Below are 16,223 nucleotides of genomic sequence, written 5' to 3'. Positions count from 1 at the left end.
GGTCGGTACGGCACACGAGGGGGGGGGGTGGTGGGTGTCTAGCAACAGCCCCGGCCGCCTTTGTCTCCCCAAGTGACGATGTTTGCGCATTGCACCGAGTACTCGTTTGAGACAGAGTCGTCCTCGGGCAGGCCTAGGACCGGTTCAAGATAATCGTCACCGGCGCTGGAGATGAGCGCGAATCGAACTGCGGTCGCCGAGATTGGAGCGCAGTGCCCCAACCACCGTGCTGCCGCTACCGGCATCGCCAGGGACACGCAGCTTCACAAGGTCTGAGACGCTACCGCTCACCACACATCGAAGACAAAGATCCCCCCGTATAGCCTTCGCAGACTTGAGGGGCAAGTGCTTTCATCAACAATGGTCATTTCCGCTGCTGGCCGAAGGTATCCCCGATCCGCTTTCATCCGCTGCGATTCTGCACTTGAGCTGATTTTTATTGCTCCATCTCCACCGGTGGGGAGCTCTGTCGAAAATGTCCCATTCCTTCCTGTTAGTGAGCACCCGTGTAAGAGTCGGCGTCACCAAGCCCGGCCGCCACCTTTGCCACCCCAGTGGTGATGTTTCACACACTGCACCTGGCACTCGACCGACCGAGGGTGAGACCCGAGAACAGTTCAAATATCACTCGCCGCTTATTTTAGCCTGGGCCAGGGATCGAACTCAGGTTTACCAAGTTCACAGGGGAGTGCGCTAACCATTACACCACCAGTCACGAGTACAGGCTAGTGAGATTCGCTACCTCTGTAACATCTGTTTACGTAGTGGTGGCGGTCACCAAGCAAAAGGGTTCATCTGCACGTGTAGTATGTGGGTTATGAAGCCGGCACGTAATTAACTGCCCGTTCGGTTGGCTATGCGACGGGCGTCATTATTATCTTTATTGTCTACCGTACAGCGGTGGCGGCACTTTGTGAATTACTCACATTTCATGTCACGTGGCGGTTGGTTGCAGCAGGGAATCGAACCGTCACCCCGGTGGCTCACAAGGGGGCTATTTCTTAGACAAGGCGCGCTATGGCAGGCTTGCTCTCTACGATCCGCCACACCTAATCGAATGTGTCACACACATCGAATATGTCACACACATCGGAGACGGACACGTGGTCACACAGACAAATGCGCGCACACACAAACATAACCACTAATACACTCAATCAGTCGATAGCAACGGTGCACACACAATTATGTTGTATCCGTTGTGAGTATTTGGACATCCTTTCGAGGTGCTGAGCGCCGGAAATTGATTACCATTGGCACTGAGAGCGCCAGGAATGACCGGTTTCCCCAATGGTACTGCGCGGACATGCACCGTATGTGAAGCGAATGCGTCGACACACACATGTTTCTATTCCCGGTTGGATGAAGTCTTCCTTAAAATCCGAGTACGTGTAACTATATCGCCCCTCGTGCGCCTAATCTCGGAAGCTAAGCGGAGTTGAGCCTGGATAGTCGTTGGATGGACGATCGCCATGCATGCCACGTGTTATAGGCTGCAAACTGCGGGGGCTGCTTCGTGGACAGCAGATGGCAATGCAGACAATGCCGTTGTTGTCCTGTACTTCTATGCCCCCACAGCTATGCTCCCTGTCCTGTAGCAACCCGCACTGGCTAGCGTGGCGAAAATGACCAAACGTTCCGATGCAGGACCCTCAGTAACAAATAGCAATGAATACCAACATTACCCAGAATGTGTCAGAGACCGTAAGATCGTGGAAGCTAGCAAGGTTGAGTCTGGATAGCGCTTGTATAGGTAATCACCATGCACACGAGCAGGTTGTCAAATCGGGCCGTGTGGCTACGTGGTGGGCAGGTCCAGCATCGCAACATCCAATTGTTTCGTACAACTGGCACTTCCGCGCCGATGATTTTTAACTTTTCCCAAACCTGCACTGAACCAGCAGCGTGGTGAAGTATGCTGAAATAAACCCCCGCACGGCGTGGGGAGAGACAACATCCACTGCCCTTGCGTTCGCCGCTGGCTCCGCTGACACGTGGACCTATTACAAGGGCCGAGAGATTCATAACCCTCTTCGCTTAACGTCAATGTAGACCGCGTCGTACGGTTTATAGGACGCACTAGCAAAGCAAGACGCGCCCAAAGTAACACGTGGTTCGATGTCAACATACGGCAAGTTGTACAAATGTGATCTTGCGCCCATCGGCTGACAAGGTGCACATCCTTCGTGTGCTTCAACTGCAAGGGAAACAAGCGCGTCTTATAATGCGTAAAATCCGCTAACGTTGTTATTGTTGTTATTGTTGTTGATACTCTCCGATCATCGCCTCCCCTCGCCTTGGCGCCCTCGTCCACAAATTATCCACATCGCGAGTCGATCTTTCTGGAAGCTGTATACAAAAAGACAAAGATCTCCAGTATAGCTTCCATCGACTGGTGGGGCAAGTGCTTGTTTGCGAGTTCCTATGAAAGCCGTCACGGTGCAAGGAGGAGTTGGGTGGTATAGCAACCACCACGCCCGGCCGTCTTTATCTCCCCAGTGCTTGTGTTTACACACAGCACCAGATGATCCTTTAAGGCTTGAGTCGATATGGGGGAGGCGCGCAAGATCGGGTTCGGATATTCGCCACTGATGTTGGTCGTGAGCGGGGATCGAACTTAGGTCGCCGGGTTCATAGCGCAGTGCACGAGCTGCAACGTAAGATTTACAGATCTGTTAGTGAATGGAGTCCACTACCGGCTGTTGGTGGAGGCTTAGGGAGGCCGTCAACCAGCAGTGCATTGATCAAGACTGCTGCTGCTGCTGATGATGATGATGATGAACTAGGGGGATGTTCTTTCCAGCACGTTGCGCACCATTGCCGTTTGTCACGGCTCCATTCCAGAGCAGATTATGGACCTGCATGGGCATTCGTGCGATTTAGATGCAAAAAAGAAAAATTAACTCCGCTTTATAAATTAAACCGTCTCCCTCTCCGTGTCACCAGAAAGGGATGCAGTCAACAGCATAGTCAGCAAATGTGTCAGTCTATCGACCTTACAAACGTGCGTTAACCAAGCAGCGTTTGTTTAAATCCGCACACTCTGCAGCTGCCGGCTTCATCCGTCTGGGCCCTCATCAGCAGTGTCAGACACGCTAAATGAATAATAAACTCGCGTTTTTGTCGCGCAGTACGCTGGTTTGTGTGTAGTTATGTTGAATTTATTACGTCGCCAGCCACGCTAATTGGAGGTGCGGGGGAAGGACAACAAACTAACACACGTAACAAAAACAGTTCTACAGATTTTTCAACAAAATCTAGATGTTAAAGTTTGAAGCAAGCAGACGTACAGCTCTGTTTGTCTCTTCACTGCTGGATGAGGAGCTCCCCACACCATACTGGCCGTGGACGTTATTTGACCATACTTCACCACCCTGGTGATTCGCAGGTTGGCGAAGCGTGGGGAGCTACAGACGCACAGTACAATAATGGATTTTCCGGTCACAGGCCGTTTACGACTAAAGCCGTCTGTACACCGTGCTCCTCCAACCAAGCACTATCCAGGCTCAAAACCTGCTTAGCTTCCGAGATCTGACGCGAGAGGGAGCACATGCTGTGTGATTTGGTCATAGGCCGGCTGCTTGTCGGCCATCGTTATTCTTGGTAAGTGCCCTCCCTCGACGCGAACACGTATTGTTCATTGTCTCCTCTCATCATGTCTCCCCAGAGTTTAACACGTCTTTCCTTTCAACTACAGGCGTACCCCGGATGTACGTTAGCTCCATTTACGACAACTCGTTATTACGTCGGTCGTGAATTAACATTTTATGTACTTTTTTTTGGGTGGAATTTTTTCCCGAAATACCCGCAGTAAATGCACGTTACTTCGTTTGTTAAACGGTCTCCAGGCCGGGTCTCTTAGTATCACCACTTACAGCAAGACGGGGGTAATCTTGCTCTGCAATAAATATCAATGTAAGCATTGTGAGATATTAGCTGTATTTTCTGAATACGATGCAAGCCTTGTATTAATACCTAAACAAACAGAAACGTGACAGCGGGTGGTGTTCATACCGCTGGACGCGGCTTGTCGATAGCCATTTGGGGCAATTACCATCGTGGTGTCCGCCTCGAGTGCGCCGTTTGTTTTGATTGATTGTATTTTGTTAGTGCGCGTCACATCCCACCGAGGCTCATTATCGCGCTTGGCAATGCACGGAATTTTCACACCTGCAAATTATGTGGGGAGAGAGGCGCGGTTGCTCGTTTTTTTTTATAGCGCAATCATCGGGTGGGGGATTTGTCACGTGTTAGAATCGCGGTGGCTATGAGATGTTAACTACCTCGCCTGGTGTACAGGAGGTCGTGGGTTCGATCCCGAACCGGACTCATGTATATTTGGAGTTTACATGTTTCTCTCTCTCCGTGGACACGTGGGTTTTTCGCAGAGTCCTCTGGGTTTTCCCTCCACATTTTAAAACATTGGTTTAGATTACTTGGCTGCTGTAACATTTGCACGTGACTTGCCACTTCATTGAGCAATCATTTGTGGCCCTGTCGCTTCTGAAATAAGAGCTATAGAGGTCAGTGGGCCTTACCTGGTAAAATAAAAAGAGTTCATAGTTTAGATTTCGAAAAAATATAGTTCATAGAATATTTATCCTGGAGGAATCCGATGAGCTATAAAGAACTTTTTCACAGATGTCCAGTAGGGGCAGGTCATAACGTTACAATTTGAGCCATCGGCCCGTAAATACGGCGCGCTGCGACCCGTCACGGTATTCCCATGGTGCTCTAAAAGGGGGGAGTCATTTACTGTGTCCGTTACAATTCGCTTCAAAAAAGTGCCACAAAATTGCTCCGAATGCACCAGATTTCTTCAGATCTCTGAAGCTGAACAGGTGTGTACTGGGTTGGTGCGTGGGTGGGTAGTCTAGCAGAGAACACGGGCTGCGAAGTGGCCAGGAGATGCGAAGTAGAGCAATGGATTCTTGTGAATCTGTCCGTGCGGTGATTTGAGAGTTACCCCCTCGTGTGTGTGTGTCGGTCTACTCTGGTTTCCTCCCACACGGTGCCACTGATTAAAAGAGCCTTGGTCACACATCGCAAAGTGAGGCTCTCCTGAAAAAATTTGTCTTTGAGACTCATTTGATATCACTCACCACGGGTATAACGATGCATCGACTAATCGATTAATCGCGATTCTCATGAGCTCAAAAGCACGTGTGTAGGAATATATGGCCAGAGTTATGGTAAACATTAAATAGGGTTAACATTAACTAGCATTAACTAATGGTATCGCCAGACCTGCGAGTGGATGGCGAATTAATCATTACCCCATGATTTACAAGTCGTGGCCGGGAATGGAACTTAGATCGCCCGGCTGTGTACGTACTTGCTGCAGTGCTGTCCGCTAATCACTGCGCCACCACCACCCCACCACCCCCCTCCACGAACAATACAGGCCACAATTGTAAAGACGCCGCTAAATGAATCTGTCCCTCGGGATTCGATTCAGGATTATGGTCACGAAATAGACTTATTCAGCAGTACTGTTAACGGGATGACGGCGGTGGTTTAATAGGTTCGCGCGCCTGCATGCAGGGAGCAGTTCAAAACAAACAGCTCCTGCAGGTAACGCGTTAGTTACTGGTGTCTCGTACGAGTGGTTAAGGACTGAGAGGGGGACGTTTACTTGAAAGTAATGGTCAGGAGATAATTTGTATGGCACTCTAAAGCTAAAGTATTTACAACTATTTTTTTTCGCCAGGTAAGACCCATTGAGCTATATCGATATTTTTCAGAAGTGACCTGGCCGCAAATGATAGCTCAAAAAAGTGGATTATAGTGTGGGAATATACAACAGCCAAATACTCTGAACGCGTGATGTTGATTCTAAATGTGGAAGCAATAACAGGAGGACCCGTAGAAAAATCCACGGGGAGAGAGACACGCAAACTCCAATATACAGTCGTTAAGGTTGGGATCGAACCCACGACCTCCTGTATACCAGGCGACGCAATTAACATCGCTAACCGCGGAGCCCCAACTCGTCTGACGTCACGAACGTACTGCGCTGGTAGGGACAGAGGCAGTGTGGTTGCAGCTTGCTCCTGACCGTGACTTTAACGTCTTTTATCATCAAGGAAGCTTCAAACTTGCACGAGACGGCGACCGTGGGTGTGCGCAGTGTCGACGAAGAAATGTTTTTACTTCATGGGTTAACATGTTGCGTGAGCAAAGCAGGCTTTATCCCCCTACCTTACAAAATGTATGCTCAGGGTGCCTGCGCATATAAATCAGTGCTGCTATGAATGAATGAACCCTCTGCTTGGATGGATGAAGGCCCCGGTTCGTGGCCATTATTTGCCATGCTTCAAGCGCTGTTCAGTACGGTGAGTGGTAAAAACGGGAAGCGTAGAAGTACAGCACAACAATGTGTGTTTGTGTGGGGGGGGAGTGGTGATGCATTTGCCAGTCTCAAAAAAAATTCCTGCTTAGCTTCCTAGATCTGGCCACGAAATCTGTGTCATTGCCGGCGATTGGATCCACGGTGTGGGTGGGGAAGGGGTGGATCTCGAGACGTCCCTAGAGGAGGAGGCGGGGATGGGTGCAATCTACCAGAGTTACAAGATTTTTTTTTCAGAGCCATACATTATTAATAATAAACATGCAATGTTGGTAGGTGTATTGTCCCTTGTAAAAATCAATAAAATATCAAGCTTCGGTGTCTCAAGGGTGGAATGGGGTGGGGGGGGGGTAGCTTACACAGGCTTCACACTTCTTCCTGGATCAACCACTGATATCGTCACGCGTGTATTTTTAGGCGATTGCATGGTAATGCTTGTGGGCTGTAGCGTGATGCTTGCAAGGGTCATGTTTATTCGCATGCAATTGAATTCCACGGGGACCGCGTTCGTTTAACGCGCAATTGAATTACAACAGGGCTGCTGTGTTCGCTTGAAATCAGACTGCGGGACCGGCGTCATTGATACGAAGTCGCCTGCTATGTTCGGTCTGGTTATGGAGTAGCGGGCCCCTCACCCTTCACCGCCACGGCGATTCCATTAAGTGTTGTGGAATGCGATGAAGGAATCGAACAACAAAACAACGGGTCTCGTAGCAATACTCCATGCAGTTATTTGTGTGTACCGTACCATGCATTGTAAGGCGATAGACATCGCGTATTAGCACGCGATTCAACGCCTGTATCGTGATCCGATACAATTCTGCATTAATCGATGCATTTACTTAGTGGCTGGTGATACCTGAACCCTAGTGGCTGGTGATGCCTGAACCCGAGTGGGTGGTGATACCTGAACCCCAGTGGCTAGTGATACCTGAACCCTAGTGGCTGGTGATACCTGAACCCTAGTGGCTGGTGATACCTGAACCCGAGTGGGTGGTGATACCTGAACCCGAGTGGCTGGTGATACCTGGACCCGAGTGGCTGGTGATACCTGAACCCGAGTGGCTGGTGATACCTGAACCCGAGTGGCTGGTGATACCTGAACCCGAGTGGGTGGTGATACCTGAACCCGAGTGGCTGGTGATACCTGAACCCAAGTGGCTGGTGATACCTGAACCCGAGTGGCTGATGATACTTGAACCCGAGTGGCTGGTGATGCCTGAACCCGAGTGGGTGGTGATACCTGAACCCGAGTGGGTGGTGATACCTGAACCCGAGTGGCTGGTGATACCTGAACCCGAGTGGCTGGTGATACCTGAACCCGAGTGGCTGGTGATACCTGAACCCGAGTGGCTGGTGATACCTGAACCCGAGTGGCTGGTGATACCTGAACCCGAGTGGCTGGTGATACCTGAACCCGAGTGGCTGGTGATGCCTGAACCCGAGTGGCTGGTGATACCTGAACCAGAGTGGGTGGTGATACCTGAACCAGAGTGGGTGGTGATACCTGAACGAGTGGCTGGTGATACCTGAACCGGTTCTATACCCACCGCCCATCCACCATGCCCGACCAACTCGCCAACCCACACCAAAGGGAAGTCCCGGTCTACATTAACAGTGCAATACTTTCATTTTTATACGACGTCATTGGTGTTGATAGCATGCCATAACTCTGTACATTAATTTCATGTATATATATACGGGCCAAATGCCATATGCAGCCACGACTAACCAAAGGAAACCCCTACTACCAAGAACAATCACATATAAGTAAACAAATAAAGACATGTAATAAAAACACAAGAAAGCACAAACAGCCGGGAGTTGGACGGTGATGCATGCACTGTGGAGGCAGCAGAGAGGGGTGGTGGATCACACACAGATGGTGTCGTAAAACTCCCTTTCCCGTGGAAGTCACGAAGCTGCCCGTACCCTGGCTCGCCAGGAGAAGGCGGTAGAGCAAAGTGCGGCCTAATCTCCGTTGGTCTCATCCGTAAGGGATAGAGGGTTACCCCCTCGCACGCGCGGGGGTTTCGGCCGGGCGCTCCGCTTTCCTCTACATATGTAATCACTCACCAATCGTCCGAAAACACCTCAACGCACACAGCCTCCCGTATTTGCAGATTGCGCAGCTGCGTAAACGATGCAGTTGCCTAAATGAAGACACTGTATAACCGAACACGTTGGGCGCATGCAAGTCGAGTCCAATCTCGCAACGTTGCTTAATTTGGAGCGCGCAATCGGATTCCGAGTGCACCGTAAGCTGGCTTGCGTGTGCAATATCCATCACCTTCCAAAACCACGGCGGCCGTCAGTCCGTTCGACACGGCTGCGTCATCGCGCCTGCCGAGGCTGATTCAGCGCGCGCTGAAGCTGGACAGCGCCCCGTTTGTTTTTTTTGTTTGTTTGAATGTGGCAATAGAATCACACGGGGCCACGGCGTCAATGCGCCGGTGTCACACCACTCCGTGGACGCGCTCGGCAAGCGTGAGCGAGCGTGCGGCACGACTGCCGCTGCTCACACGGCCGCCGCATACGGATGCTCGGAAATATGCACGGCCCCCTTTGCATGGCCTCGACATCGCTTCCACGAACGGGCAAACAACATTGGCGTCAGCTTAGTGCATTCGCACTGCTGTACTGCCTGCAAGGGGCGCCATGGTGGCGAGATGTTGACTACCTCGCCTGGTATACAGGATGTCGTGGGTTCGATTTCGACCCTGGAGTTTGCATGTTCTCTCCCCGTGGTCGTGTGGATTTTTTTCCGGGTTTTCCCTCCACGGTTAGAATCAAACGTGCGTTTATAGTATTTGGCTGATATAAATGTCCATATGATGAGCCACTTCATTGGGCTATCATTTGTGGATAGGTCGCTTCAGAAAAAAACAGCTCTATAGCTCAGTGGCCCTTGCTTGGTATGAAAAAAGAACGGTTTAGTTTCGTTTTCAGTTTCAAGGGACCCGTCGTGTCACGGTGGAGGCAGAGGGATCTTGTCTGTAGGATTGGCCAGGGGGGGGGTGGTGCTCTATTGTATCCCCTGTACCAAGATCCATGAAGGACAACTCTGTTATGAGATAATAAATAGTACATTGATGTTATTTAGGTAGCCCGCAAGCATCGCTCATCCTATGTAGGCTTTAGTTTGAGCATCTCCATATTAGTAGCAGACGGAGATATTTGAACCGGAAATTAAAGCTCGTTGAGATCACTTTCTCCTATGGAAGGGAGACCTGATTAAATAATAATGATCAATAATGAAGGTAATAAATAAACTAGTCGTCGTTGACTGGGGCATGTGAGCCAAGTCACGACATGCATCTGCACCACTATATTCCGGTCTGAATGATGCGCTCCATTCACACGTGGAGATGCACCGCCAATATGTCCCGAGAACAGTTATGTGGCCGCATCACCCGTGATGCTCCCGATATGGCCTGAAGCTCGGAAGATGAGCAGAGATGAGCTTGCATAATTGCTTCGATGGGCGTTCCCCATGCACACCAGGTTGCTATAGGCTGCTTAGTGGGCAACAGAGGGCAATGCAGAAACGTCTCCTGTTGTACTGCACGTCTATTGCTCCCACGTCCATGCTGCCCGTTCTCACCGGCCCTCGTTCACCTCCACGACATGCACGCGTGGGCAGGCCCCATCGTTGAGCAGTGGATTGACGAAATTAAAATCTGGACCGAGACTGTGAAGGGCCTCCCCTATGTTGGCTCACCCTTAAGTGAGTATCCGGCGCTGTGTGTGAACATCGCCACTAGGGAGACAAAGGCGGCTAGGCGTGGTGCTGGCCACCCACTTTCTAATGTGTCGTGTTACGCTTTTACAGTGCTCGCGAACGGCACTTGCCCCAGCAGTCTGATGAAGGCTATACGGGGGGGGGGGGGGGGGGGTCTTTGCGACACAAACCCACATGTGGTTTTATGATTGTGCGGCTGATTGAAATCGTCACTATATCATTCCTTTACGAGACGGCCGCTACCTGGAACTCGCCCTGAACCCTGCCTATGCCACTGTCGGTGCACGTTGAAAGGGAGCAGCAGAGAAAGGCGTGACCTCAACGGACTTGTAACTTGGGTTCTGGTGGACTGTCGACTCCGAGAGGAGCTGTGGGTGGCGTGCAGGACCTCGCAAGGGCTATCGACTGGGCCATGTCACTGTCATCATGTGCCCGATACTGCACGGGAGTGCACTGTGGTGGCATCACACAACAAGAAGGATATCATGGCCTGGCTTTAACACGGCTACAGCACACGACACGTGGGACGATCATATTATTTGGGTCTTTCGGTAAAGTCAAGTGACTTTACCGAAAGACTCACATAATATGAATTCCTGCTGTCACGAAAGCTTGAAGTCACGATTGTACGTGGGATGTTGTTGTTCGTATGTACACGCACGCCGGTAATTGAGCCGTGCATATTGGATGTCATAGAATGCGCATGCACGGACGCATCAAAGAACAACACGGTCAGTGTGTGCACAGCGGAGGTGCGTGCTCACAAACACCACGCAACGTCTTACTCTCCATTAATGCGACGACGCACGTTTTTCTTTTTTTTAATTAAGGATTGCCCAACGGCCAACTCGCCCCGAATGCGTCCGATCTCGCCAGATCTCGGAAGCTAAGCAGGACTTGAGCCTGGTTAGTACCGTGGATAGGAGACTGGCTGCGTTGTGGGTAACTGACGTGCGCGTTTTGATGGCTGGGGGTGAGAGGTGGTCAGCAAATGGCAGCACATTCATGGATTATTGAATACATCCGTGCGGAGCTTTGCGCACAGAAAGCTATGTTTGCTTCGTGTACTTCCAATTTCCTGCTAATTGCTAAAACGCTCGCGCATGTAACTGGCCAAAACACCCCCCTTGCAGGACCCTCCTGAAGCAGGTCTTGAGACTCGGTGACGCGATCTTGGGTATATAAAGAACATGGATATGAGAGTATTATTATTTGAGGCTGCAGATACAAAATAAACATCCCTGCTCTATAAAAGCAATATCCGGAGATGAAGCCACCCGTTTGTTGTTGTTCAAATGTAACACCGAGTCCAGGGGCTCCTTGAGCCGCACCGATGTACCCTGAGACGCGATGGAAATCGATAGTTTACGCGTGTGCCTGATTGCCCACAGCCTGGCAAAAAACCCCCTCGTGTAAACGGCTCGGGATGACCGAAGCGTTGTGTTCCATCAAACGCCTCCGAACGCGCTGACGCCGCAGCCATCCCTGCAGTCTCCGTCCGAGCACGTGGAGACGGCGGAGATTGAATAAAATTGCGTGCGACCGCGCAGTTTCTGCCGAGCGGTCATCCTCGGCGTCTGGGCTCTTGTTGGGTGGAGATGCTGGCGAGGAAACTGCGGCCGTGGCCAGGCGACAACGCGTCCTCCTCTCGTGATTTCCTGATTGATCGATCGATGCGCTTTATTGGGTCATGTGAGAGACTCCATTGAGATTCATTATCGCTCTTGCAATGAAGAGCGGTGACCCGTGGCTAGGGTTAGAGGTATACTTTGATTTATTTTATTTTATTTCGGGTGAACTGAAAATTTGCGATTTTGGGAAGTGTTACCACTGTCTGGACAGTTGGATCGATCTGACGATCGATGACGTCGATGGGACTTTAACGTGCCTTGCGCACTTTTGGTAATTCCTCGCAGAAATTTGCGTGGTGGTGGTCGGTGGGTGGATGGAATCGAACCATGCTGTCCGTGCTAAGTGGCTCAGGAGAGCGAGCGAGATGGAGCGCTGACTGTGAGAGTTACCCCTTGAATGTAAATGGTTTCACTGCATGGACATTTTTCGGTTATAAATTGCCTTCTCGACTCCGTAGATTCATGTCGTACAGCTGTATAGCTGGAGTCTCTGCCTGATTGAGAGTTCTCCTCCCAGCTATAATCTTGTGCGACGCTCTCAAAATGCAGCCACATTACCTGTAATGATTCAGGTTATATAGGGATACGCCAACGTTCCAGTGAGGCTATAGACTACGCAAACATTCATATTGACTGCTTGAATATCTCAGACGGGCTGCCCCGTCAATTAAGGCAGTAACCCGTGTAAATTGACTAAGAATAACAACAGAGAAGTCATTTTTTTTGTATTGGTCCTCAACTGCCCGTATTTTTTTTTTGTTAGAGTGCAATGCCCATCGCTGCTTCCCCGTCGCAATGTTCACGCCAGCAGCAATTCGCTGTTAAGTAAATGTTCGGCCAGAGAACGCTCGCGATTGTAGATTCGGTGAGTCCTGAGTTTTTGTTGTTGTTGTTGCGTTGATGAGAACCACGCTGGTTTGTATAGCGCTGACCCGCTCGCTTCTGAACGCGCTCGTGGAATGAATTCAAGTGGTCACAGACGCTGCGGAAGAATCTGACACCTCCCGAAGAAATAACAATTGTCTAATTGTCGAGCGCTAACCTCTTCTCTGTCCGATTATTAAGCGCAGGTTCTCAATTCACAACGAATCCCACGTCCAGCTAATTGCGTAAATCCTATATATATTCACATAGTTTGAAAGGGCGCCTCGGAAGATACTAGAAATGGTCATTTGAATAATAAACCAGGAAAAGCTTCACGCGGAGACTCCATGAATTAATGCGTGGCTTGATGCGGGAGACGAACCGAGCACCCGGAGGAAACGGAGGCATACGACGGTGCAATGTTGAAAAGCTCAGCACAGATGAATTCAAGTATCTACTGCCTGCACCGTAGGCCACATCACAGCCCAACATCGCAACACCAAGCATTCCATTGCAGTCACCCATCCAAGTAGTAACCAGGCTCAGCCCATGCTTATATTTAAACCATACGGCGGAATCTGGCGCATTCATTCAGGCTGCCAATATTATTAGGACATGGTCAAAAAAACAAACCCAACGCACACGCACGATGTTCACGAATGCGCAAAGGTGCTCGGCGGCAATAATTAAAAGCAGCGCCTCGCCTTGCGGGGAGACCTCCGCCCTTACCGTTACATGTGCGCAAAGAGCCACGAGCCGAGACGCGATATTCCACGTGAGCGAGACGTCTGCACACCCACGTCGGCATCGCGGTATCCGTGTGACCGTGAGAGCGGCACAAAGAAGGAAGAGAACCCCACGCTACTGCTCCCCCTTTTGGTTTGGGAGAGGGCCCCCCCTCCTCCCCGTCCCCGTCCGTCTTTATCTTCCTCTCAGAACGGACTTGAGACGGACGCCTTCACAGCGGCAGTAGCTGCAGCGGGAGCAGCTGTGGACGAACGGACGCGATGCTCACACGGTACTGATGCCAGGGTTTCCACTCTCTCTCTCTCTGTCTCTCCCCCCTCCCTCCTCCCTCTCGTGCGCGCGCTCTCTCTCTCTCTCTCCACGGTTGGGTTAGGAGGAGGGGTTGTGGATGGGGAGGTGTGTAGGGGATGTGGAGGGGAGCACACGCATGACGCATGACGCTGATATGCGTTCTTAACGAGCGCGCTTAGTGTAATGTGGAATTTAGGAATTTTATTGTCGCGAATCTTTTTAAATAAAGAACAGAGCGTGCGGGGTTTTTTGTTGTTGTTGTTGAACGTTTGCGTGCGTGCCGTTAATGGACACATTGTGATAATAGTGCATTCCGTGGCTTAGACGTGCGCGTACAATGCAGAGGAAGGCGGTTAAAGACTAACAATAGAACCACATTGATGTTCCGCAAGTAATCAAATCACAGGCGCTCGATACGTGTTACGATTTGAATGCGGGCCATAGCATTGAACAATTTGATAATTATTTCCACGGTCCCTTTTGTTAATCCACCACGCACGGTGAGTGCGACCGAGTCTCGAGGTTGATTTTGATGAGGGTGCTGCACTGGGATGTTTGGCCGATTCCATTCACAAGCGTGTGGCGCGTGGGATGAACGCACGCGTAGGGACCGGAGAAATTCCACGACGCACACGAACGGGATATTGGCCAAAGATCCGCACAGATGCATTTAAGAAGCCACGATAGTACTAACATCTTCTGGCTGGTCAGCTTTCATAATGCAATTCGTCTTGTTAAAAAATACGAAACCGACAACCTCTGACCGTGTGACCGCCACGTCCACACAACGCGTATATTGCGTTCACTCGGCGCGTGTAAATACTTAAAACGTGACACACACCACGTGGAGGTTTAAAAGCACACGAGATCGATGGCCATTCTGACATTTTATGATAGCTGATTGTGTGATAAAAACCCAATAGGAAAACGACATCGATTTCGCCCCCCACCTCTCCCACATTGCGTGTCCTCCTGGATGCCTCGGACATCAGGGGGACGCGGTGGTGGAGGTGGGGGGAGCAGTGACACAGCAAGGGGGCAGCCACGCGCTTCCCTCGGACCGCCAGCGATGCCCGCGGGGACTTGAGGCACCGCTGCCGTTGCGAAACTTCAGGGTGTCTTCTCGTTCTCACCCGGGACAGTTTCCCACGCGTCAGCCAGCAGGTGTGTCCTAGACGTGGTTTGATAAATCGGTGCCCAGGTAGGCACAGACGTGTTGTTTGTTGCTCTGATGTATCAATATTTCATTTAACATACAGTGCTTGTAGATACTGCGTAATGCATTCCAGTGTATGTGATAGATATTGTATACTGCATGACGTGTTGTAGTGCATTTCATCGACATTATATATTGCATGACATATTCTAGTGCATTTGATGGAAATTATACGGTATACGGCATAATGTACCCGAGGGCATTCAATATACGTGATATGCTACATCATTTATCATAGTGCAATTAATAGACATGATATAGTGTGTAACGTAACTAGTGCAATTCATTTACATTATATTCCGTACTGCATAACGCATTCTCGTGCATTTGATAGACATATTCTGCATAATGTATTCTAGTGCAATTAATATGCATTATATACGCATAACGTATTTCTCGTGCATTTGATAGACGTAATGATTTATGCATCCTAGTGCAATTAATATACATTATATACTGCTTAACATCCCATTGCATTTAATATAGAGTATAGAGTACTGCACTAACATATCTCGTTCATTTGATATACATTATTTACTGCATAACCTATTCAAGCCCATTTAATATACAATACATTATAATCTGCATAACGTATTCTCGGGCATTCAATACATACTGTTGTAGATCATCATGTTACGTAATGAATTTTCACCAAGAATAGTGATGTCATCTGGAGATGCAAAGCATGCTCCGATTTCTGTCCGTGACACTTTTCTCACGTGTATCGAAGCACGCTCATGATTAGGGCTGTCGCATATTAATCTCATGCGTCATCAGTTACTGGCACAGCTGTTTGAGTGCGCAGGCGATGCAACTGCACCTGCGAAAAGAGTGGGGGGCGGGGCGCGCGGGGGGGGGGGGGCCTTCGAGAAGTGGGGCCCCATTTCGTTTCTTGCAATAGGGGCCCATGCGAACCACGTGCACGCTACTGCACATCAGCAGCCACAACGAAAGAGAGAGAGAGAGAGCGAACGCGCAGTGGCCTGGGCCTCCGGTAATGTGAGTCTGGAGCCACGTGGGGGGGTGTGTTGAATCCGTTGCAGCTGTGCGACAGAGTTTGCACCATTATACATCACATTCAATCCCGACCACGTGCAATTCGTACACGAGGATCTTGAGAGATTGCGGCGAGCACCTCGATAGTTACAAGAAATTGTTTGTGATGTGCGGCGAGAATGAGATGAGAAAAACAGTGACAGCCACTGAATATCCGTGAGGTTGTTTCCTGCTGCTGTGTGGCGACTGGCGTAAGAACCCACAAAACAAGGGGACCATTCCACTCAAGGGTTTTCACGTACTCTACAAAATGAGACTATACACTTACCGCGAGTGTGCTTACATCAGATCGTTGCTATGTCATAAAGTAATGAACACAACATATGC

The 16,223-nt window shown here is 50.0% G+C and overlaps 1 protein-coding gene across 5 annotated transcripts in view; it reads right to left on the bottom strand.

Moving 5' to 3' along the window:
- The window catches only part of GRM8 (glutamate metabotropic receptor 8), a 124,717-nt gene extending 111,251 nt beyond the window's left edge, over positions 1 to 13,466 (bottom strand). For 4 of the 5 annotated variants that reach the window (XM_078861020.1, XM_078861022.1, XM_078861023.1 and 1 more), the window contains exon 1: positions 13,316 to 13,466. The gene's annotated coding sequence lies outside the window, so the exon portion shown is untranslated. The remainder of the gene's footprint in view (positions 1 to 13,315) is intronic. The other variant, XM_078861021.1, reaches the window with a different exon arrangement.
- Positions 13,467 to 16,223: the final 2,757 nt, after the last annotated feature.

Source organism: Lampetra fluviatilis, chromosome 11, assembly GCF_964198595.1.
Source record: "Lampetra fluviatilis chromosome 11, kcLamFluv1.1, whole genome shotgun sequence".
NCBI classification, from domain to species: Eukaryota; Metazoa; Chordata; class Hyperoartia; order Petromyzontiformes; family Petromyzontidae; genus Lampetra; species Lampetra fluviatilis.
This window is presented reverse-complemented; position numbering and strand designations above follow the sequence as displayed.